Source organism: Vicugna pacos, chromosome 14, assembly GCF_048564905.1.
Source record: "Vicugna pacos chromosome 14, VicPac4, whole genome shotgun sequence".
In the NCBI taxonomy this organism is placed as follows: domain Eukaryota; kingdom Metazoa; phylum Chordata; class Mammalia; order Artiodactyla; family Camelidae; genus Vicugna; species Vicugna pacos.
Window position 1 is genome coordinate 39,306,714 of NC_133000.1, and position 27,063 is coordinate 39,333,776.

Consider the following 27,063-nt stretch of genomic DNA (forward strand, 5'->3'; position numbering starts at 1 on the left):
AATTTGAAATGCAACATCTACATTTTGGCTAGAAGACAACTAAGAAGATATATTCAAATAGTAGGTAACTTGGTGCTGGCAATTAGATGGAAGCTTGGCTGCAGTTAGAGTAGGACACAGGTTCCCCTCTACATGACCCACTTCTCATGGGGAAGCTTGAGCTTCCTCACAAGGTGGTGGCTGAGTTCCAAGAATAGGTATTCTAAGAGATAGGAAGTAGATGCTGCCAGTCTTGTAAGGCATTGACCCAGAAATGAGTACAGCCCACTTCTGTATTCTTTTTGGTTAATTAGTCATAAAGCCCTCATAGATTTAAAGGGAGAGACCACAAATCCCACTTTTTATTGGGAGGATTGTCCAAGAATGTGAAGCTATCTTTAACATAACATATATTCATTCTGTGATATTTGTACATATCTCTTAAGCTAGCATATACTCAGGTTATCAGTTTAAACATGTCAACATCAAAATATTAGGAGCAGCTTACAATTTAAAACTATGTCCAGAGATTGCATAATTCATTTTAAAAAATTCATTAGCTATATCCATGGATGGTACCTCCAAAAATGGGCATAGGCATGTCAGGAAGAAAAATTTCTCTACCCTTCTAGGTTCTTCTGACTGGTTTAAGAATTAAATTGACCTGAGACAGTTGAATGAGAGAACATCAAACAAACATTTAATGAGACAGAAGCAAGATGGCGGAGTAGAAGGAGGCTTGTAGCTCACCCTCTCCCACAAATACACCAAAACTCACATCCACAGACCCACTCAGCCAGCCAGAGCACCTGTGGAACTCTGACAGAACATTGCCCTCTTTGAAAGACAAAGACGCCAAAAATCTGGTAGGAGAAAAGGAAAAAAGAAAGAAGAAAAAGCAAAACAGAGTGGGATTTGTCCGTGGGGAGGGAGTGGCAAAGGAGGAATAGTGCTAGTTTGCTGGGTCTCCCCCCACCAGTGGAGAGGCCAATGGGACTGAGGGGGGAGCCTCCAAGTCTCAAATCTGCCCTAAGCACCCCTTGACTGACAGAACTAAGTTAAACAGGCACAAAGTGTCCCTGCAACACCCAGCCTGAGTCGTTAGCTGGCAGCTGAGGGCTGGAACAGGCTGCCTGACCCAGGTGGAGGACTGGGGTGGCTGCACTGAGGCAGCCCCAGGGGACTGCAGGGTGCTATATGCTGTGGCTGAGAGGGGATATGGAGCAGAACAACCTCAGTCCCCCATAAATTGTGAAAAAGCAAAGAAACACGGCTGGTATGACCTGGGGGGAGGGACGCCACAGAACCTTCGTCTCCTCAGACCCACAGAACCATTACTGGAGCTTCTCGTGAGAAGAGAGGCATGGTGCAGCCACAGCCACCATATCCCCCAGTGCACAGCACTGGGGTCGGGGCAGGGCTGAGACCTGAATCCACACCAGGGGCTCTGCAACCTCCTGGGTAGGACTAAGACTTGTTTACAACCCAAGGAAGATAAGATCTTTCTGCCCTGGTACCTCAGAGAGCTCGCACTGCCAAGACGAACAAGGAGCTGAGATTTGGCACAGAGCAGGGGCGGGGCTTTTCCACAGCCTTCCCTGAGTCTGCCTATGGAGCACCGACTCGAGGCAGAGAAGGCAGCTGCACAGAACAGTGGAGCGACAGGCACTGGGAGAGGGCAGGCAGCCACCTGCCTTTCTGGAAGGAATGCAGCACCGGACCACGGTGCTGGGAGGGGGAGTGACACGCCTGCCCACCTATGCCAGAGAGATATGAGCAATATGAAGAATCAGAGGAACCACTCTCAATTAAAACATCAAGAGAAATCCCCTGAAAGCATGATCAAGGAAATAGACATTGATGGCCTACTAGATCAAGATTTCAAAAAAGGAGTGGTCAAAGTACTGAATGAACTAAAAGAAATAGTGCTTAGAGATATATAATATGTCAAGAATGAACTAGAAGCTATAAGAAGAACCAAGTAGAATTAGTAAACTCATTTGCTGAGATGAGAGCAGACCTAAAGGCTGTACAAAGCAGGCTAGATAATGCAGAGGAACAAATAACTGACCTAGAAGACAGGATAACAGAAAGCACCCAATCAGAACAGCTGAGAGAAAAACAAATAAAAAAACAATGAAAACAATATAAGGGACCTATGAGATAATATATAGTGCACCAATCTATGCATAATAGGGGTTCCAGAAGGGGAAGGAAGAACAAAGGGGATTGAAAAGGTATTTGAAGAAATCATGACTGAAAACTTCCCAAACCTAAAGAAAGAATCAGATACAAGTACAGGAGGCTCAGAATGTCCCAAACAGGAAGATCCCAAACAGACCCACACTGAGACATATCATAATCAAGATGGCCAGAGTCAAGGATAAAGAAATAATCCTAAAGGCAGCAAGAGAAAAACAAAGAGTGGTTACAAGAGAACGCCATAAGGCTCTCAGCTGATTTATCTACACAAACACTACAGGCCAGAAGGGAGTAGCAGGATATATTCAAAGTCCTGAATGAAAAAAAGATGCAGCCTAAGATACTCTATCCAGCAAGCTATCCTTTAAAATAGAAGGAGACATAAAGAATTTCACAGACAAGCAAAACCTAAGAGTTTAGCAACAGTAAACCCATGCTAAAAGCAATGTTGACAGGTCTGCTGTAAATAGAAAAGAAGCAGAATGCTACAGAAATGAGAAACTCACAACTGGAAAGGTGATAACTGCCATGAATTACAAATAGAATAAATACAAAATTGTAAAAGGAGACATCTAAATCATCAAGAGTCAGAGAGGGAAGCAAGGAAAGCCACTGTGGAAAACAATATGGAGATTCCTCAATAAACTAGGACTAGACTTACCACATGACCCAGGAATTCCACTCCTGGGCATGTGTCCAGAAGGAACCCTACTTCAGAATGACACCTGCACACCAATGTTCATACAGCACTATATACAATAGCCAAGACATGGTAACAGCCTAGATGTCCATCAACAGATGACTGGATGAAGAAGAAGCGGTATATTTGTATGATGGAATGCTACTCAGCCACAAAAACCAACAACATAACACCATTTGCAGCAACATGGATGTCCCTGGAGAATGTCATTCTAAGTGAAGTAAACAAGAAAGAGAAAGAAAAATACCATATGAGATTGCTCATATGAGGGATCTAAAAAAAAAAAGAAACCAGAAATATAAAACAGAAACAGACTCATAGACATAGAATACAAACTTGTGGTTGCCAAGGGGTTGGGGGGTGGGAAGGGATAGACTGGGACTTTAAAATGCAGAATACATAAACAAGATTATACTGTATAGCACAGGAAAATATATACAAGATCTTGTGATATCTCATAACAAAAAAAAGTGACAATGAATATATATATATGTTCATGTATAACTGAAAAATTGTGCTCTACACTGGAATTTGACACAACATTGTAAAATGACTATTACTCAATATAAAAAATGTTAAAAAGTAAATTAATTAATAAACAAACATTTAATAATATGTATACACAGGAGTGACCAAGGAAAAGTGAGTAACAGCTCTCCAAAATACTCAAAGCCCTCACCCTGAACTGAATCTTCAGCTAAAGACAGAAGAGGATTTTAGGGGGTAGTAGTTTGGGACTTCAAAGAAGGGAAAGATATTTCACATGGATATGGAAAATCAAATGTTTAGTAAACATATGTTTAATGGGCCATGCAGAGAAAATGAGACACAAAGGGATTTTAACAAACAGACTGCTAGGTACATATCTGTCTACACACCTAGTTCACAATATAGTTACCTATGGTGATAGCCGCCTTCCTGAAACAGGTCCTCTTTCTGTATTCTTTTAGGCAATTAGGGGGAAGATCAATTGTTCTTCCTGAGTCTTTTGGGCCTTAAAAATCATCAACCTAAATTCATCTTCATGCCAAGGAGATACACTTTGGAGTGGCAATTTTTACTCCCTTACAGGGACTTGCTGCTACATTTTGATCCAGTAACTCCTAAAAATCCTACCCACAGATGAGTAAGACAAGAAAACAAAAAGGTACTTGAACTTTTTTCTATTCCATTCCTCTTGTTTTAGTATTTTAAAAAGTCACAGCGTGTATTTGACATATGACTTATCATTACTGCTGTTTTCTTAACCATTTCCATCTACCTTTCTATAATATAAACTCCACTATTGGCAAGAGTTGCCTTGCAATGTATTTTATAACTAATAGTGGTAAGTTGCTAAAGTAATATTAATAATGAAAATGAGGTGGGGTGGGTATAGCTCACTGGTAGAGTGTGTGCCTAACACGTACAAGGTCCTGGGTTCAATCTTTAGTATCATTGTTATAAAAAATAATAAATAAATAAACCTGATTACCCCCTCTAACTTTTTTTAAATAAAATGAGCTATAGTAGATTTACAAGGTGATAATTATTCTCAATTAATTATTGATTCTAAGGGAAACAGTATATGCATAACAAATTGGATATTATTGGAGAATTTTTTTAAGTATTTTTTCACTGATAGTCTTTGTTGCTTACCATAATGTTAATTCTGCTTAAGCTGTTGATTTAAGGAAATTTTATGAGATTTACTTCATATCAACTGAGGGGAAGGAGAAATGAATGGGGTTATAAATGAAAAAATATTGATCATGCATTGATGATTGGAAGTTAATTAAACCATTCATTATATATTTGTCTAAAATTTCCCATAATAAAAATTTAGATACAGAAGTTTGATTCATAAAAATAATTAACAAAAGGCATATCAGTAATACTGATATGGTTTCATTCTCTGAAAAGAAGTTCTTAAACATTGCAAATCCTAAAAGAGGTTGAGAACATCAAAGTTGAATCGCTATTTAGTTTAATGATAACCTCCAACAATTTTTTTTTTACATTTTTATTGACTTATACTCACTTTACAATGCTGTGTCAAATTCCAGTGTTCAGCACAATTTTTCAGTCATTCATGGATATATACACACTCATTGTCACATTTTTTCTCTGTGATTTATCATAACATTTTGTGTATATTTCCCTGTGCTATACAGTGTAATCTTGTTTATCTATTCTACAATTTTGAAATCCCAGTCTATCCCTTCCCACCCTCCACCCCCCAGTAACCACAAGTCTGTATTCTCTGTCTGTGAGTCTATTACTGTCCTGTATTTATGCTTTGTTTTTGTTTGTTTTTGTTTTTGTTTTTTAGATTCCACATATGAGTGATCTCATATGGTATTTTTCTTTCTCTTTCTGGCTTACTTCACTTAGAATGACATTCTCCAGGAGCATCCATGTTGCTGCAAATGGTATTATGTTGTCAGTTTTTATGGCTGAGTAGTATTCCATTGTATAAATATATCACATCTTCTTTATCCAGTCACCTGTGGATGGACATTTAGGCTGTTTCCATGTTTTGGCTATTGTAAATAGTGCTGCTATGAACATTGGGGTGCAGGTGTCATCCTGAAGTAGATTTCCTTCTGGATACAAGCCCAGGAGTGGGATTCCTAGGTCATATGGTAAGTCTATTCCTAGTCTTTTGAGGAATCTCCACACTGTTTTCCATAGTGGCTGCACCAAACTTCATTCCCACCAGCAGTGTAGGAGGGTTCCCTTTTCTCCACAGCCTCTCCAGCATTTGTCATTTGTGGATTTTTGAATGACGGCCATTCTGACTGGTGTGAGGTGATACCTCATTGTAGTTTTGATTTGCATTTCTCTGATAATTAGTGATATTGAGCATTTTTTCATGTGCTTCTTGATCATTTGTATGTCTTTCTTGAAGAATTGCTTGTTTAGGTCTTCTGCTCATTTTTGGATTGGGTTGTTTATTTTTTTCTTATTGAGTTGTATGAGCTGCTTATATATTTTGGAGATCAAGCCTTTGTCGTTTTCACTTGCAAAATTTTTCTCCCATTCTGTAGGTTTTCTTCTTGTTTTACTTCTGGTTTCCTTTGCTGAGCAGAAGCTTGTAAGTTTCATTAGGTCCCATTTGTTTATTCTTGCTTTTATTTCTTCTAGGAGAAAATTTTTGAAATGTATGTCAGATAATGTTTTGCCTATGTTTTCCTCTAGGAGGTTTATTGTATCTTGTCTTATGTTTAAGTCTTTAATCCATTTTGAGTTGATTTTTGTATATGGTGTAAGGGTGTGTTCTAGCTTCATTGTTTTACATGCTGCTGTCCAGTTTTCCCAACACCATTTGCTGAAGAGACTGTCTGTATTCCATTGTATATTCTTGCCTCCTTTGTCAAAGATGAGTTGACCAAAAGTTTGTGGGTTCATTTCTGGGCTCTCTATTCTGTTGCATTGGTCTCTATGTCTGTTTTGGTACCAATACCATGCTGTCTTGATGACTGTAGCTCTGTAGTATTGTCTGAAGTCTGGGAGAGTTATTCCTCCAGCCTCTTTCTTTCTCTTCAGTAATGCTTTTGCAATTCTAGGTCTTTGATGGTTCCATATAAATTTTATTATGATTTGTTTTAGTTCTGTGAAATAAGTCCTGGGTAATTGGATAGGGATTGCATTCAATCTGTAGATTGCCTTGGGCAGTGTGACCTTTTTAACAATATTGATTCTTCCAATCCAAGAGCATGGAATATCTTTCCATTTTTTAAAGTCTTCTTTAATTTCCTTCATCAATGGTTTATAGTTTTCTGTGTATAATTCTTTCACCTCCTTGGTTAGATTTATTCCCAGATATTTTATTACTTTGGGTGCTATTTTAAAGGGGATTGTTTCTTTACTTTCTTTTTCTGTTGATTTATCATTAATGTAAAGAAATGCAACTGATTTTTGAACGTTAATTTTGTAACCTACTACCTTGCTGAATTCCAACAATTATGAAGAAGCTAACATGTATTGCTTAATCAAAGAGAAGAAACTTAAGACATGCTAACATATTTCATATCTAATGGTCATTTAAAAATCTATGAAACCTAACTATTCAGTTTCTCTTATTCCTTGTAAAAAGCCTATGTTTAAACATGAAAATTTAGTCCCGTTCGGCAGTAAAAGAATAGTCTTCAACATGTAAATCGATGCAAGGCTGTCACACAAGGCCTGCAGCCAAACAGACTAAAACAATATGACCAAAGGTGATATTATGTTTCACATATTAATGAAGCGTTACTTTAGGAATAAAAGAGGAACCATTTAAATATTAACACTATCTGTCCAGTATATCAGAACAAACACCTTCCTTCATACATATTCAAATTCTAGGAATATGATAAAGTATTCCAACATCAGGCTTGATTCTTCCCATAATAGACAAGGATAATCCGTCATAGAACAGTACCTTCCTCCACTGCAGTTTCACCATTTGGTATGAACTATAACATGAGATAGAAAATAATAGTACTTTGTTTTCTTTTCCAGTGGGTAAGATAACACATTTTGTATCCATACTCAGAAAAAAAAGTACTTGTGTTTATGTATACTTATTTACACCCTAGCTCATTTAGTCAATAAAAAATGTGCTAAATGTTTTTCATACCTGCAGTACTCAGTTATCTGCTTTGGGAAGAAAGCCTACTTATAAAGTAGAAGACATGGCATAAGAGAATTGAAAGTAACAGAAAGAAAATTTTAGACTTTATGAAAATGGACTATGCTTTCTCTTTTGCAGTGCCTACCTATTTTCTGGAGCTTCACACTCATGAGAAAAAAGATGAGAATTGTGGAATTGTGGGACTGTGATAGTTTCTGTTGGTCTTGTAATCCTTAGGATAATAGTCATTGTTCAAAGGGATAAAATCCAGTGGAATTTTCCTTCTCATTTGCTGAGCAGTCCAATGTGAGTTTTCACTAAGCACCATCTAGGAGGCAATTCAGGGAGTCAAATTCCTTCCAAATTTTGTCTTCATCATCATGTCTCTTCAAAAGTAACTATTTCAATGAGCATGAGAAAAGGAGGCTAATTTTCTTATAACTTCAGCCCCCAAATGATACATATAGCATCCAAGAGCTGTTCCCCTGATGGTGGCATTGCTGAGTCCACTCTAGTGTCCCTGCTGGTCCTTTGTGCCCCTTCTGGGATAGGCTCAGAGTATGGTGGTGCCAGATACCTGGAGGAAGTGAGGATGGAGGAAGGGAAGGAAAGCATGAAGGAAGGGACACCAGAGCCCAGCCAGCCAAGGATGGGTGGACAGAGTGACTGAAGGATGCTTTGCACAGACTGTCATGAACTGATACCTCTGGCACTCTGACTATTACTCTTTTCCCAGCCCCTTTCTGGCCCACTGGGCACAAGACAAATCATGGCACATTATTTGATGATCTTAAAAAAAAATCTGCAACACTAAATAGTGGTAGAAATTCCATTTTTACAAATGGATGGAGAATGACATCACCAAGATGGCAGAGTAGGATACTCCAGACTCCATTCCTCAAAAAAGATCAACAATTAGACATCTATCCATGAACAGAAACAGCTCTGGGAGAGTGTGGAGTCAGCTTACAAAACTTCAGCAACACAGCATAACAAAAAAAACAAAACAAAAACAAAAAACTTAAGAATAACCACACATGAAATAAAGAACGACTTTATTTTGGCTACATTATCCCATTCCAAAGCCAGCATTGCTCAGCAACAAGAGGAAACTACCCACCTAGAAGAATTCTTTTTCCTAGGAAACTAAGAGCTAAGTGAACAACATGTTGCCCCAGCTTTTGGCATACCTCCTGAAGCTCTGCTTCAGTTGCACTCCCACTAAGAGATCAGGAAAGCTGAGACTCATAGGGATGGCCAATATCAAGGAAGAAAAGCAGAAGCTACCAATATCAGTCACACAGCAGGAGTAACAAGGTTCCTGGTGACATGATCTATAGACAACTCCAGCAGATTTTGCCTCTGAAGAAGTCAACAGCTAGCACAGCTGCAACAGACCCCCTGCAGATTTCATCAGCTTTCCCTTGCCTTCTGTCACTGGCCTGCACCACTGTGCTCACCCTTCCAACTGCACACCTGACATTCTCACCCCAACTGCCATCACCAACACAGACTACTACGTGTCCATAGAGAGATCCAGCACCGTAGTAGTGCACACTAATAGCCAGGATTCCTGCAGCTTCCAATGGGTTCACAATGGGCCCTAGGCTTTGCAGACTACCTGAGCTCCCACCAATACATGTTCCTGCAACTGGCCCATGCCACTACAAAAATATCTGCAGCTTACCCCCATAACTGAGCTTATGCACACTTCTGGCTCTGGCCAATACCACTGCTTGTCTGGATTCCTTGGAGGCACCACTGAGGACCACAACAGTCCTTGCTTTCTCTGTGGATCTTACAGAGTGTTTGCCCAGGACCATATAGTTGTTGTTGCTGTGGACCACAATGAACTAAGTCAAGGAGTCCTCATGTCCCCTGAAACTTGGTTCCAACATGTTTCCACACTTGGTACCCTTCACCAATCATAGAAAGCTCCAACATCCCCTGTCCACAGGTGAAGATCTTCTTACTGAAGACAGTCCATAAAGTCTGAAAGACATAACAGCTTCTTCAAATGCACAGGTACCTAAGCAAGGTTATAGGGATTATAAAGAATCAGGGAAATAATACTTCAACAAAGGAATATAGAACACCTTCAGTAACTGGCCTCAAAGAAATGGATATCTAGTAATTACAAGACAGATAATTAAAACATTCCATCTAAAAGCAGCAAAATATACTTTCTCTCAAGTACACAGAGAACATTGGTCAAGAAACATTATATATATGTCACAAAACAAGCCTCAGAAAATTTAAGAAGGGGAGAGAGAAGCAAGATGGTGGAGTAGAAGGATGCTTGTAGCTCACCCTCTCCCACAAATACACCAAAACTCACATCTACGGACCTACTCAGCCAACCATAGCACCTGCTGAACTCCAACAGAACATCACCCTCTTCAAAAGACAAAGACACCAAGAATCTGGTAGGAGAAAAGGAAAAAAGAAAGGAAAAAAAAGCAAAACAGTGCGGGACTGATCTAGTGGGCAGGGAGCAGCAAAGGAGGACTAGCACTGGTTCGCTGGGTCTCCCCTCTCCAACGGAGAGGCCAGCAGCACAGAGGGGGAGCCTCCGAGGCTCCGATCTGCCCAAGCACCCTTTGACCAACAGAACTGAGTGAAATGGGCACAAAGGGTCCCTGCAACACCCAGCCTGAGACGCAAGCCAGCAGCTGGGCTGGGACAGGCTGCCTGAGCCAGGCGGAGGACTGGGGCAGCTGCACTGAGGCAGCCACAGGGTACTGCAGGGGGCTGCACACCATGGCTGGGAGGGGATATGGAGCAGAACAACCTTGGTCCCCCACAAATTGTGAAAAAAGCAAAGCAACATGGCTGGTGTGCCCTGGGGGGAGGGGTGCCATAGCCTGTCTCCTCGGACCTGCACTGCCATTACTGGCACTTCTTGTGAGAAGACAGGCAGGGCTCAGCCACAGCTACCATATTCTCCTGTGCTCAGCAACTGGGTGGGGGTGGGACTGAGACCTGAATCCACATTCTGGGATCCACAAATTCCTAGGCAGGACTGAGACTTGTTTACAACCTGAGGCAGTTAGGATCCTTCTGTCCTGGTCCCTCAGAGAACTCCCACTGCCAAGACAAACAAGGAGCTGAGATTTGGCATGGAGCAGGGGCAGGGCCATTCCACAGTCTTCCCTGAGCCTGCCTTCAGAGTGCCTACCAGAGGCAGAGTGGGCAACTGCACAGAGTAGCAGAGCAACCAGCACCAGGAGAGGGCAGGCGGCCCCCTGCCTTCCTGGCAGGGATGCAGCACCTGAACACGGTGCTGGGAAGGGGCACAGTCAGCCCACATACCTCCCTAAGCCCAGCATCTGACTGTGGCATCGGGAGTGGGAGAGACCCACCCGCACACCAGGAAAGAGCTCAGCACCTGACCCAGTGTTGGGAGGGGGCGCGATCTGCTAGCTGACAGCCACTGGGAGCAGCACAGACGAGAGTGCCAACAGAGGGCCTCTGGAAACAGCAAGCTGAGTACGTGAAACAGGGTGAAGACACAAAGACCTCTCAATAAAATCATTAAGAGCACACATCTCCAGAAGGACTAGATAACTGATACTCCTTAAGCCACAGCACCAGAGAGATATGAGCAAGATGAAGAAGCAGAGGAACCACTCTCAATTAAAACATCAAGAGAAATCCCCTGAAAGCACGATCAAGGAAATAGACATTGATGGCCTACTAGATCAAGATTTCAAAAAAGGAGTGATCAAAGTACTGAATGAACTAAAAGAAATAGTGCTTAGAGATATAAAATATGTCAAGAATGAACTAGAGGCTGTAAAGAAGAACCAAGTAGAAATAGTAAACTCATTTGCTGAGACAAGAGCCGACCTAAAGGCTGTACAAAGCAGGCTAGATAATGCAGAGGAACAAATAACTGACCTAGAAGACAGGATAACAGAAAGCACCCAATCAGAACAGCTGAGAGAAAAACAAATAAAAAAACAGTGAAAACAATATAAGGGTCCTATGGGATAATATAAAGTGCACCAATCTATGCATAATAGGGGTTCCAGAAGGGGAAGAAGAATCAAAGGGGATTGAAAAGGCATTTGAAGAAATCATGACTGAAAACTTCCCAGACCTAAAGAAAGAATCAGATATCCAAATACTGGAGGCTCAAAGGGCCCTAAACAGGAAGAACCCAAACAGACCCACACCAAGACATATCATAATCAAGATGGCCAGAGTCAAGGATAAAGAAATGATCCTAAAGGCAGCAAGAGAAAAGTGAGTGAGTTACAAGGGAAACCCCATAAGGCTCTCAGCTGATTTCTCTACACAGATACTACAGGCCAGAAGGGAGTGACAAGATATATTCAAAGTCCTGAATGAAAAAAAGATGCAGCCTAGGATACTCTATCCAGCAAGGCTATCCTGTAGAATAGAAGGAGATATAAAGAACTTCACAGACAATCAAAACCTAAAAGGGTTTAGCAACACTAAACCCATGCTAAAAGAAATATTGACATGTCTGCTCTAAATAGAAAAGAAGCAGGATGCTACAAAAATGAGAAACTCACAACTGGAAAGGAGACAACTGCCATGAATTACAAAAAGAATAAACACAAAATTGTAAAAGAAAACATCTAAATCATCAAGAGTCAGAGAGGGAAGCAAGAAAAGCCACTGTGGAAAACAGTATGGAGATTTCTCAAAAGACTAGGAATAGACTTACCATATGACCCAGGAATCCCGCTCCTGGGCATGTGTCCAGAAGGAACCCTACTTCAGAATGACACCTGCACACCAATGTTCATAGCAGCACTATATACAATAGCCAAGACATGGTAACAGCCTAGATGTCCATCAACAGATGACTGGATGAAGAAGAAGCGGTATATTTGTATGATGGAATGCTACTCAGCCACAAAAACCAACAACATAACACCATTTGCAGCAACATGGATGTCCCTGGAGAATGTCATTCTAAGTGAAGTAAACAAGAAAGAGAAAGAAAAATACCATATGAGATTGCTCATATGAGGGATCTAAAAAAAAAAAAGAAACCAGAAATATAAAACAGAAACAGACTCATAGACATAGAATACAAACTTGTGGTTGCCAAGCGGTTGGGGGTGGGAAGGGACAGACTGGGATTTTAAAATGCAGAATACATAAACAAAGTTATACTGTGTAGCACAGGGAAATATATACAAGATCTTGTGATATCTCATAACAAAAAAAAAGTGACAATAAATATATATATGTTCATGTATAACTGAAAATTTGTGCTCTACACTGGAATGTGACACAACATTGTAAAATAACTATTACTCAATAAAAAATGTATAAAAAATAAAATAAAGTAAGAAGAAAAGAAAATTTAAGGTTAAAGTTATGTTAAATATCTGTTCTAAACACAATGGTATGAAGCTATAAATCAACAACAAGGGGAAAACTGGAAGATTCACAAATGTATGGAAATTAAATAACACTCCAGAACTTTCACTGGGCTAAAAATGAAATCAAAATTAAATTAAAAGATATATTGAAATAAATGAAAGTGAAAATACAACATACCAAGACTTATGGGAGGCAGCAAAGAAGCACTAAAGGGAAGCTGATAGTGATAAATATCTACATTAGGAGAAAATAAAGATGTCAAATAAAACCTAACTTTACTCCTCAAAGAACTAGAAAAACAAGGCCCAAAGTAACCAACAAAAGGAGATAACAAGGATCAGAGAAGAAATACATGGTATAGAGAAGATAAAAATAATGGAAAAAATCAACAGAACTAAAAGTTGCTATTTTGAAAGATGAACAAATTTCATCAAGCTTTAGCTAAACTTACCAAGAAAGAAAGAGGACTCAAATAATTAAAATTATAAATGAAAAAAAAAACTGTTTCACTGACTAATAAAACAATTACAACTGTACCAGAGAAATGCAAATGCTCAAGAAAGACTACCACGAACAATTATATGCTGACAAAGTGGACAACCTAGAAGAAACAAATGCATTTCTGGAACCATACAGCCTATCAAGTCTGACTCATGAAGACACAGAGAATCTGAATAGATCAGTAATACTGAGATTGAATTAGTAATAACACCCTCCCAAATAAAAATAAAACAAAAAAAAAACAAACAACAACAACAACTAGAACTATAATATGTCATTTCCTCTAATTCTTCTGAAACTCTTCCATAAAGGTCAAGAGGAGGGAATACTTCCCATTTTAAGAGGCCAACATTACCCTGGTACCATAGCTGTACAAGATTACTACAAGCAAAGAAAACTACAGGAGATAGCCCTGATGAATATAGATTAAAAAAAAAATCCCAACAAAATACTATTAAACTGAATTCAACAACATAAAATATTATACATTGTGATCAAGTGGGATTTATTACTGGGATGCAAGAATGATTCAACATATGCACATTAATAAATATGATGCACCACATTCGTATTATGTAAGACAAATATCACGTAATCATCTCAATGGATACAGAAAGAACATTTGACAAAATTCAACATCCTTTCATGATAAAAACTTCCAATAAATTGGATATAGAAGGAACAGAACTCAACATAATTAAGACCATATATGTCAAACCCAAGCTATTATACTCAAAGGGGAAAAGCTAAAAGATTTCCCTCTAAGGCAAAGAACAAGAATACCCACTCTCACCAGTCCTAATCAACAGGGTAATGGAAGTGCTAGCCAGATCAATCAGACAAGAAAAAAAATAAAAGTCATCCAAATCAGATAGGGAGAAGTAGAATACTCTCTGTTTGAAGATGACAAATTTATATATAGAAAATCCTAAAGACTCCACCAAAAAACTATTAGAACTTATAAACAATTTCATTAAAGCTGCAAGGCATAAAATCAACATATAAAATCAGTCACATTTCTATATATAAACAAAGTACTATCTGAACAAGAAATGAAGAAAATCCCATTTGCAAAAGCATAAAAAACGTAGAAATAAATGTATCCAAAGAAATGAAAGATCACTGAAAACTATGACACTGATGAAAGAAACTGAAGACACAAATGGAAAGATATTCAGTGTTCGTGGATTGGAAGAGTTAATATTGTTAAAATGTTCATACTACCAAAAGCCACATAGATTCAGTGCAATTACTATCAAAATTTCACTGACATTTTTCACAGAAATAGAAAAAAAAATATGAAATTTTCATGAACCACAAAAGACCCAAATTGCCAAAGCAAATTTGAGAAAGAACAAAGCTGGACAGATCACACTTCCTGATTGCAAACCACAACACAAATCTATTATAATCAAAACAGTATAGTATTGGCATAAAAACAGATGCATAGACATATTCTGTTGAATAGAACCAAGAGCTCAGAAATAAATCTACACATGTATGGTAAACTAATATTTGACAAGAGATCCAAGAATACTCAATGGAAAAAAGATAATCTCTTCAATAAATGGGGTTGGGAAACTAGATATCCACAAGCAAAATAATGAAATTAGATCCCTATCTTATACAATTCACAAAAATTAAGGACTTAATATAAGAATTTAGGACCTGAAACCATAAAACTCCAAGATGAAAACATAGGGGATAACTCCTTGACCTGGTCTTTGCAATGATTTTCTTCATATGACACCAAAATCACAAGCAACAAAGGCAAAACAAAACAAAATAAAATGTAACTACATCAAACTAAAAAGCTTCTGCACAGCAAAAGAAGCAGTCAAAAAATAAATAAACAAAAAGGCAGTTACAAAATAGGAGAAAATATTTGCAAACCATGTATCTGATAAAGGGTTGATATCCAAAATATATAAGAAACTCACACAACTCAATAGCAAAAAAGGAGATCCATTTTAAAAATTAACCCATAAAAGGTACATACATGAACTTTTTTTCCAAAGTAGATATACAATAGCTTTTCATGTACATGAAAAGGTGCTTAATATCACTTATCATCAGGGAAATGAAAATCAAAACCACAATGAGGTTTTTCTCACATCTATTAGAATGGCTAACAAAAAGACAAGAGAACAAATGCTAGTGAATATGTGGAGAAAGGGAACCCTGGTTTACTTTTGGTAGAAATGTACACTGGTAGGCTCACTATGGAAAACAGTATGAATGTCCCTCAAAAAATTAAATATATAATTGCCCTATGATCCAGCAATCCCCCTATGGGTATGTATCTGAAGAATATGAAATCATTCTCTCAAAGAGACATCTGCACTTCCAGGTTCATTTCAGCATTATTCACAACAGTCAAGAGATGGAAACAACCTAAATGTCCAACAACAGATGAAGGGATAAAGTATATATGTTATAAATATACAATGGGATATTATTTAGTCATAAAAATTGAGTAAATCACAAATTCGGGCATTATGGTAAGTGAAATAATCAGAGAAAGACAAATACAGTATGTTCTCCCTTTTACGTGGAACTGAAAAGCACTGAACTCATATAAACAGAGTAGAATGGCAGTTTCTGGGACAGAGGTATGGGGGAAATGGGGAGATGCTGCAACTTCCAGTTAGAAGATAAAGAAGTTCCAGGGATCTAATGTACAGCATATGATTATAGTAACAATACTCTATTATATTGAAAACTGCTATGAAATTAGAGCTTAATATTCCTACCATTAAAAACAACAACAAAATGGTAATTATCTGAGATAAATGATGTATTAACTAATCTTGTGGTATTTTGCAGTAAATATCATGTATCAAATCATAATGCTATTTGTCTTAAATATATACACAATTATATCTCAAGAAAGCTGGCCAAAAGAAGAAGAAGAAGAGAAAGAAGGAGGAGGAGGAGAAGCAGGAGGAGGAGGAGAAGAAGAAGCGAAATGGATGCTCTTTTGTAGGAGGAATAGCTCGGTAATTCTTTAGTTGACAACTTATGCACATATTATCTTCTACGGACATACCTGAATTGGACATAGTGGAGAGTGAAAAAATCTTAGCCTGTTTCTTATGAAAGTTGTTTTAATGTACAGCAAACAATTGCAGGATTGTTGGTGTGTTTGTGTATTTAGACTATACAGGTGATTTCTTTCATGAAAAACTGTCTCAAAAACTTAGTACAGGCTGATTTCTGCTTCCTGGAAGATGTAGTAGACATTTCCCCTATTACTACTGGTAATGAAGCACAACACAAAACCTTGTCCCTTATGTATAAACAAAGGTTAAATGACTCTAAATGTTAGAAGAAGGTAGAGGAGCTAGGATCTCAGGTCCTGAGAACAATATGGTAGTAAATTTTGATACCAAGAGTGTAATCTATTAACAGAGAAATCAATAAATTTTACCTCATCAAAAGTAGAAACTTTTGCTCTATTAAAAACTGTTAAGAGAATGAAAACTCAAGCCACAGACAGGAAAAAAGATATTTGCACAACACAAGCACAAATCAAACAAAAGGCTAGGAATTAAAGTATATTTGGAATTTTCAAAACTGGACAGTTAAAAAACAGTTAGAAAATGGGCAAAAGACATGAAGAGGTATTCACAAAAGAGTATGTGCAGATGGCAAATAAGCACATGAAAAGATGTTTAGCATTATTAACGATTAGGGATATGCAAATGAAACACAATGAAATACCACTATACACCTAATAGAATAGATAAAAATTTAAAAAAAACATAATGACAACATTAAATTCTGGCAATAATGGAAATTGAATCATGCGTAGATTGCATGTTAAAGTGTAAAATTGCACAGCCACTCTAGAAAACAGATTGTCAGTTTCTATAAAAGCTAAACATGTAACTTCTATCTGGCCCTGCACTTGCATTCCTGAACATTTATCCCAGATAAATTAAACTTATGTCCACAGAAAACTCTGTATACAAATAATTATAGTGGCTGTATTAGTAATAGTCAAAATAAGTTTTCCAAAATCTGGAAAGAACTCAAATGTCCTTCAATGAGCAAACAGTTAGACAAACAGTGGCATATCCACACCATGAATGATATTGAACAATAAAAATGGACTATTAATATATATATATAACAACCTGGATAAATCTCCAGAGAAGTATACTAAGTGAAAAATACTAATCCTTAAAGGTTACATACTAGAGGATTCTATTCTATAAAATTCTTGAAATTACAGAATTATAAAGATAGAAAACAGATTAGTGTCTGCCAAGGATTTCTGATGGTGGAGAGTGAGGTGTGAGCATGACTATAAAGAGATAACATGAGGGAGATCTTTGTAGTAAAAGAATAGCTCCTTATCTTGACTGCAGTGGTGATTATCTAATTCTACACAAGTGATAGAGTAATATAAAATTATACACACACATTGTACCAATGTCAAAATCCTGGTTTTGATATTGTTATAATTATGTAAGAAGTTACCATTGGGAGAAACTGGAGGCAGACTATATTTGACCTATTTCACTATCTTTGCAACTTCCTGTGGATCTATAATAATTTCAAAATAAAAAAAAAATTCAAGTCTGTTCTATATAAAGTAACTATGCTCAAAGTCTTTTCCTGGACATATTTTTAAAGTCCATTATTTTGTTTTTTTTGTCTTCCTTGCATCCATGTCCTCCGCCTTTTTAAATTTTCTGAGGCTACTTTTAAGGTAATTGGAAACAAAAGGCTCAAATCTTTAACATCACAGAAAAGATTAAAGGTAATTGTTACAGATTAGAGTTCTAATGCTAATGTTGCTGTCATTTGTTTAAGACCTTTAAGGTCTTGTAAGACCTTTCTCACTCAAGAGCTCTTCCATCTTCCATCATCAATATTGGTAGCACGACTGGAGTTAATTTATAGTCTAAAACTAGAAAGAGGCACTGGCATAATGGTCAGGCAGGGTGAGAAAACTCATATCAAAAATGGGAAAACTAGAGATCTTTGACATACAATGACAAATTATCTGGTAACTCATCATTATTAATACCTTGGAATGCAGATCATATGCTTATGGAGCTTGAAGTTCCATTAAAAGGTGGTAAAGAGACCCAACATTGTAAAATGATTATAACTCAATAAAAAAATGTAAAAAAAAATGATGATAAAGAGCCGAATTACAGTGAGGTGGCCATGCTTTGTTGAGGAGTATCCTCTGCCATGGATATCAGCTAGCATTATTTTTTAATTGGCTTTGGTGTTTTAAAGGCACCACATATTGTTTGTACTATTGTAGAAAGTGTTTCTAAAAGTTACTCATCCTATTGCCAGGAGGCTACAGATTTCCCCAAGTAGTATTAAGTCATTTTTAATGCAAAGATCATTTATATGATGATAGGCACATATCAAAATTTAGTATTTATGTCTATATGCTTTCTGCTACAAACACAGAGTACTCACTTTAAGTACAAAATATTTACTGTTCTACAATAATAATTGTACATAGATTGGAATTTCCAGAATTTCTTCAGTGGCTCAGTAATGACAGGGATATGAGCAGCTTCTCTGTGCAGCTCTTGACTTTTGCCTCATGGCTACAAGATGGCTTTTAGTATGTCTAAGAAGCATAAAAATGTCTAAAATGAAGAAGTGTGAGATGAGGGATGGGGAGACAGCTTGTGTGCTGTTTATTTTTTATTAAGTAGTTAAGTATTTTCTAGAAGTTCTCTCTACCATAAAACTGCCTCTTACATTTCTTTGCCAAGCCTGGTTATATAACCATTCCTAAACCAATCATTAGCACAATGAATGAGCTCATTCCCTAGGGATATTGTCCAATATTTGACAGACTCCATAATTCTTTTAGCCTGAAAGGAGAGATAGATCACCAATGGTAGCTATCACACCATGAAAAGATGGAACTTAGAGGACAGGTATAAATTCCAATAAAATCCAGTGTACCTTAATAAATATAGCAGAAATTGTATGTGGCAAATGCATTAATTTTATTAGAATAGGTTGTATTCAATTTAGATCTGACCACTTAGTGCATAGTCAAGGTTAGAATCTTGTAAAATATTTGTTGCTATAATCTATAAGCATAGTTTTTCATTCCGTGTTATTACAGATGGTCTTGAAGTGAGGAGATTCTATCCCCATCTCACCCTACCCTATTGATGATGGAAGATTTGAATAAACATAGAACCAATTTACTGGATCTTTGATAATAATTATAATTTCCAATCCTCTATACCATTACTCTCTGTAACAGTAAATTCTAGCTCTACTATCCCAAATAGAGCTTCCAAATTCTTCTATAAAGATTTTCCACTTTTACCCCACTCAAAATAACCATGATACCATTGACTGTAATGATTCTCGAGTTAATGGGAAAGGGAGGGAACTACATGAATGGGAAAAATATACATCATTTACTTTCTTCAGGCAATTTGAGAATTTATCATAATAATTCAAAAGAAATACTGATAGAATAAGTGCATTTGAATATTTATTAAAATAATACATTTACATAATAAAGATTTACTTGCTATCTTTCAAAAATATGTTATGCAATTATTACACATAGATTCAGCATTTACTATGAGCAATACCATGTGAGGTCAATGAGTAGTACAAAGATTAATCAGATATGAACATTAAAACATTTCAATTCTAATCTAGAAGTCAATAATAGTAATTCTACAGTTCAGTTCAGTTCCATTCCAGAAGACGTGAAAATTCTATCAAAATTCAGAGAAATAAAAGTTATTCTCTGCTTTCTGTCTTTCTCCTACTCGACTGAAGGTGGATAGGCAGAGAAAATAGAAACGAAATTTCAAAAACCAAGGAAAATTCAATTTTATCAAAAATTTGAAACTCAGAATTTGTATTTGAAAAGTTAGAAATAAAAGACTCTTAGATGAATTCCATATAATGAAAGATACATAATAAAATTAGGGTCATGTTATGGAGGAACATAAATGCTAACCTAAATTGTTTGGACTTCATATAGTTCAAAATTCAGCATGTTTAATCGCATACCAAAAATTCAGCAGGAGCTAAGCTAAAAAATCTGTCAAATAGTGACCCAAGGTGAGTATATGTTAGAAGACTAGAATCAGGTTTTTATTTGTTAAAAAGTGATTTCAGTTTGTTCCCTGTTTCAGGGACTTGTTACATTTACCTTTCTGCTTTGATATGTGTTGTCTTTTGAAATGCCCTTTCCTTTCTGTTTCCTTTAAATCTCTGTGACAATACTTAACAATACTCAAAGATAGGCGATAAATTATCTGGGTATAGGAAAATAATGATTTTTTTAATTTAATAAACAAATATATAATGCTCTTCATTAAAACCTTTCATGAATCCTTATATTATCCTTATGTTCATGATGCTTATTTATTTGGTGTAGTTATAAATAGAAAATATTCAAACATTTTATATCTCCAAATGGCAGAAGTCCAGGGCAGCTTTTTATCTTTATGCTTCACCTTTGGAAATCATTTTTCTGAAGTTCTGAAGGATGCCCACCCCACCCTCTTCACTAATAAGTGCAGACGTGAAGGTAAGGGAGATTGGAAATTGGATGACGGCTGTCTTCTTCCTCAAAGCAACTGGACAAGGCAGCACATTGTTGGCCTGAGTCTCACCTGCTCTCAGCACAATGTGACAGAAGTGCACAGCATGGGGGAGCTGGAAAACGCAAAATATGAGGAGCAAGGCAGCTGCTTCCCCAGCCTACACTGGTGGAAAATCTAGTACCATGATTTCTTAAGGAATTGTAGGTGCCATACCGAACTAAACCCCAATCTGTAATCGTGTCCTCCAGGGAAAGATGCAACTTATACATTTTTAATGCATAGACTAACACAAAGTTGAAAGTAATCATGGTTCCACTACATGCATATTTGTCATTGCTCAAAGTAAGAGGAAAAAAAAAAAAAGCAGAGATGTGTCCTCAAAATGACTATTGAAGATACTATACCATTAAAATGGTTTTGTTTATTAAGAAAGAAATGACTTATTTTTCATTCAATTCCAATGTTTGTTTCTTTGCCTAGAATTATTAATTTTGTCATAATGATTTATCATATTATTGTATATCATTGAATACTACCATCATTTTAAAGAAAACTTTCAAAATGTCTATTTTTAAAGGGTAAGAACATAATCCCCAAAGCATGTGTAAATCAGCACATAGGTAATTTTGTAAGCAACAAAGTGAAGCTGGGCTAGGAGGCTGCTTTTAATCGTAACCATTTCCAGGCAAACATTTCTCAGCTTTCATCGGGAGAACTTTAAAAAGAGATTTTAGTTTGTATTTGTTTTAACTTAAGGCTTTATTTTAAAATCTTCCTTCTGGTGATGAATATATTAATGCATGGATGGTTTTCTGAGTCTAAGGACCCATGATAACAGATTTAGAAGCATGGAAAATGACCTTCATCCTTTTCAATAATGGAAGCCAATTCATGAAATCAATGTGTTTCAGAAAATACTAAATTGTTTTCAAGTTTCATAAAAATACAGATGGAAAAAGCTAGTTGGAGAAGGAACTGAGGGAGATGGTGTAACTCCTACTTGCTTTCCTCATTCTTCTCCGTAGCTAATGGGACCAGCCTAAGCATATCTTCTGTCCTTCTTCTGATCCTGGACTGTCTGATATTAACATTCAGCTTGACCACCTGTGTGTGTAAATCTTAGGCTAGATAAGCCCTAGCTAATACAGCTTCTTCTGCCTTCTATTGCTTACTATAAATTTATATCACCAAGTTCAAACGTAATCTTTTACAGTCACTAATACTATATCAGAATGGTCTGAAAAAATTGTATTCCTCCATTTCTGATTGCTCAGCCACTGACATTCTATGGAGAAGGTGATACACAGATGTCTAAGCAAAGCATAAAAATGGAGAAATGTTATCTGAGCAGTCACAGTGATCACAGCAAATAAAACACATTGCAAAAATAGATAAAGTGTTTATTCTAATAAGAGCTCAGAGCCTAATTCCCCAATGACCTTCTCAGTCGAAAAGGATTACCTTTGGGAGTAAATACTCAGAGACAACATTTTCTTACATGTTCCATAATAAAAATGTGACACTGTTAAATAATGGGTTGGATAAAAACCTGGAGGCTTATTAGTATCAGCATAAAATTAGATTTCTTTAAATTTAAACATGGAAAATAGATCTGGATTTCATTTTAGTAGTTGAAAGAATGAAGAGATGGACTTAGTGTGTGAAATTGACACCCTTTTCTTTGCTCTATAAAACATTTTTTCCACCCACAGAATGTCTGGGGTCTTTTGGAGCATGAATATTTTAAGAGTACTAACTGAACTCTTGCTATTATCTTAACTGGTTTGTTCAGTCTTCCATTTTCTCTTTTGCCAAAATTGAAGAAAGTGTATTATCATGGTTCATGGTTAGCATCACAAAACTGGGATATCATAACAAAGCCTTTATTTTGACTCTGTATAGTTCATACATTAACAATACAAGGCTATTAGACCATTTATGTATGGAACAGGCGTAGCTTTTGCCCAGAGGTTGTTGAAATGGTTCAGTGGATTTATAGTAAGAAACTTTTCTGACACTAGGAGGTTATAAACTAATAGAGGCTTATGGGAATGAAAATAGCTCAAGTTGTAGTCAGGTATAGGGCCTCTAGGTAGCTGAATTTTGGTCAGACACACCCCTACATGGCATATGATTAACATGGACTGAATAATTCTTCAATGGCCCTCTCCTGTAGGTATAAATATTCAATTGCACATCTTCATCAAATTCAGAAAGGTGATAATACAGATACATTTGAATTTTTTTCTAGTTACTTTTACATACTTTTCTAATACCTACTCCATTTTTAAAACAGAAGCACTCAGATATCATTCAAAAACATTAGTGGCTTGGTTTTTCAGTAGAAATGTGTCTTTAAACCGATTTTAGTGTGGATACCAGGTTCAAAATCACTGCAATTTTATCATCTTTCTACATTGGTTGTCAGAAATACTAGGAAATGGAAACACTTAGACATCTGTTAAATAAAACATCATTGTGTTACAATATAGTTTTACCTCTTAAAAGTCTTCCTATTCACTGTAAAAGAATGAGAATAGAGAACAAGATCTGAGTATCATTACAAATGTTTTGTTTTAGTCTGTCTCTTTTTTACTTAAAAGAAAAATGCATATCAGACTAGAAGAGCAAAATATGTATTACATGATGTTCAACTCTCAGAAATCATAGCTACTATTTTAAGCAGCTGACAAAGGAAAGGGACAAAATAGCCATGAATTCACGGTGGTTCAGAAGTTACAGGCTACTCAGAGAAATAAACCTTGTTAATACAGGATTCTATACAATGTGCTTTCAACTGTATTTGTTCACTTTGGTGCCATAATTCTCATTATAATTGTAATGAAGAATTCTCCAAAAGAAAGTTCAAAATAGTATCTGAAAACTGAAACATTTTGATATAAAGAGGGCTTACAAAGAGATTTAAATCCTTTCTTACACTGAGAACTGCATGCATTTTCTACAAATTAATTTCAACTAACTATAAAGTTTATTTAATTATAAAAGTCCACTTCCTCCTCACTAAAGAATCTGTCAGAACCTCCTTCCTAGTGGTTGAGAAAGTAATAGACTTTTTTCTGGTATAAATTAAATTCTGAGAAACTAACAGTGTTCCTGTCTATTTGGCTTTTTGTGTCCAGAATCATGTAAATACCCATTATTTTATGTGCTTTATTTTTGCACTAACTTGTTTTTAAAAAAATAAATTTTAAGAACTTAGTTTTCTTCAAATAAATTCTATAGAAATCTTTTTTCCCCCAAAATATTCTGCAAAATATTTCCTACTTGCTTTACAAAATAACAAGATATATGATACCAGTCTCTCCATGTTTACCACCTCTCTATACAATGCATTAATTAATGCAAGATTCAACATCTATGTTCATATATTGCAGAGGGACTCTGTTTCAGGAGTCCAAGCAGAGACTAGTTCCTTCGTTGTGTAATTCCTTGACATTCCATGAGTTACATTTTTTTTTTTTGGAGGAGAGGCAATTATGTTTATTTATTTATTCATTTACTGGTTCTGGGGTTCAAACTCAGAACCTCTTGCTTGCTAAGCACACACTCTATGACTGAGCTATGCCCTCCCCCTGAGTAATATCTTTTAACTTCTTCTGGTAGAAGCAACTCTAAATGTTGGAATAACCTTTTTTTTTTTTCAATTATCATGCTTAATAATATGAGAATACAAATGAAAGTTTAAGTAGGATCATCATGTAATGTCTCTGGTTATGCCTTTTTTTTTTTAAGCCAGTAAGACATGTTTCATTACACTAATGTTGGCCTTGTAGTTGCATATGTAAACATTTTTTTTTGCTTGTATTTATTTATTTACTTATTTAAATGCCTACTTCAGGTGTACAATTTGATGACTTTTGATAGATGTATATACCCATGAAATCACCACCACAATCAAGATAGCTAACATTTCCATCACTACCCATGCATATGTCATCTTGCTATATGTGTCCTTATTTCTCAGATCTTTTTCTTTGATAAAATATGCAGTTTGAGGAAGAAAAATGTTAAGGTGCAAGGCTCCCAAATAGATTATGGTCTAATAGAGAGGTTTATATTCTAGTGTAATACTTCTCAAACCGTAGTTTGTGCTTCAGTGTTATCTGAGAGTTAGAAATGCAAATTAATGGCAGACCTCCAAATACAGGGGATAAAAATCTTTAGGAGTTGTACTTAGGAATCTGCATTTTAAAAAGATCCCCTAAATATTTACAGGTACTTTAATGTTTGAGAAGTATTGGCCTAATGAACTTACAGTGAAATTCAAAATAAATTATTAAATAAATTTCCCATTATATTTGTATAATAAAAATACCTTATGATCTTCAATTGCTCTACTCTGTGTATCATAATGTAGGATATATAAATACATACATGCATAGTTAATATGTAGGATGTATTGTATGTACACTATGTATAGCCTATTACTACAAATGCTTAAAATGTATAACATTTTATTAATAAGAATCTAATGTTCTGAGGTCCTAAAAAAGAAAGGAGTTGATGGTTTATACCTGCTAATCTAAACCTTATAACTCTAAGCTTCCCAACTGCTCTTCAGGTAAATATTTCAGTTGAACTATCAAAGCAAAAATTCAAATAAATATTGCCTAGGTAAGTAGTCAATATTTTGTTACATTTCTGTGGTATTGGCCAACTGGAAGTTTATATTAGCTGATACATGACATGAAGTCATGCCACATTCAAGACTGATTATGATTTAAAAGTCAAATTAAAAAGTTAATACATATCTTATTTTATATCTAAATAGTCATTGAATATTTTCTAGTTGTTCAACTTCTTTTCCATTTTAATAATGAAGGTTAAAGTCTTCATTATTAAAATGGAAGCTTTTTGAAAGGAAGGAATTTCCCAGACTATAAATTTCATAGAATAGAGATCTTATTATTCTTGTTCTTAATGCTATTCCCAATACTAAACAAAGGGCTTAATACAGAGAAGCTTCTAAACAGGTGTTCTTTGTATGACTGTATCCAAATTTGTGTTTGTGTGGAATTACATGTTTAAAGAATGACTTGTGTGTTTGCAGAGTTTTTGAAAAATAGCAGTTGTTGAAAAAATATCTCTTGAGTTAAACTGAGTCAATTTATATTACTATATATGAGAGGAAATGAATCAATAATAAAACTTATCAATAGATGGTTTAGTACTTAATAACATTCACAGGTTCATACATTAAAGATGGTTGATACATTTAAGATATTGCATATATTACTTCAAGAGACAAACCCTATTTCATCAACTAATTTTCAGTTGTGCTTGTTACATAAAAATGATCTAAGCCTTCATGCCAATTTGTGTGCAATACACACATCCAGATGGAATGCATAGACACATACTTTCATTTAATTGCTTTTCCAAACCCAAAAATGTTACATGAAATAAATCAGACTCCGGTAAGAATAAATTGCTTTCCTATAATAAATTTTTTGAGAATGGCATTCATGTATGGGATTTGAAATGACATTGTCTAAAAATAAACTCGATTTAGTTAATAGATTTTGGTTTATCAAATTACTGAGACTTATGAATGATACAGTTTGGAAATTAAATACACTCTGAAAATTAAATAAAATTCAATGTGTGACTTAAAAGACAGTTCCAAAATAGAATCACCTTTAAGTTAGCTTGCTGTATTTTCTGCATATAGAACAAACACATGAAGAAACTGGAGCAGAAAATCAGTCACATTAAATTTACTACCATTACAAAAACTAAGGTAAGCTAAAAAATCACTTTTAGATCTCCTATGCAGGTAAGTTTCATAGGTTAACAGAGGGAAGTAAAAATTGTTGCTAGTTCTAGTAAAATCTTCCACTCAATTTGAATCTAAATATAGTTTAAATATCTACTTACATTAGTAAGTAGAAATATATAATCCAGAGGTCATATTGTTTCATTTTACTCAATATCCATCTTGCAATGTGTCGAGTGTTAGAGTTTAACAAGTAGTGATTAAAAAAGGAAATCATAATAAACATTTTCTATACAACTCTACAAACATTAAGAAGCAAATACCTGAAATAGCACAATTAAAAACAGAGTTGAGAATATTGAGCTGAGGAACTCCAAAGCACTCTGACCTTGGTGACAAAGAGCCTTTACAGACT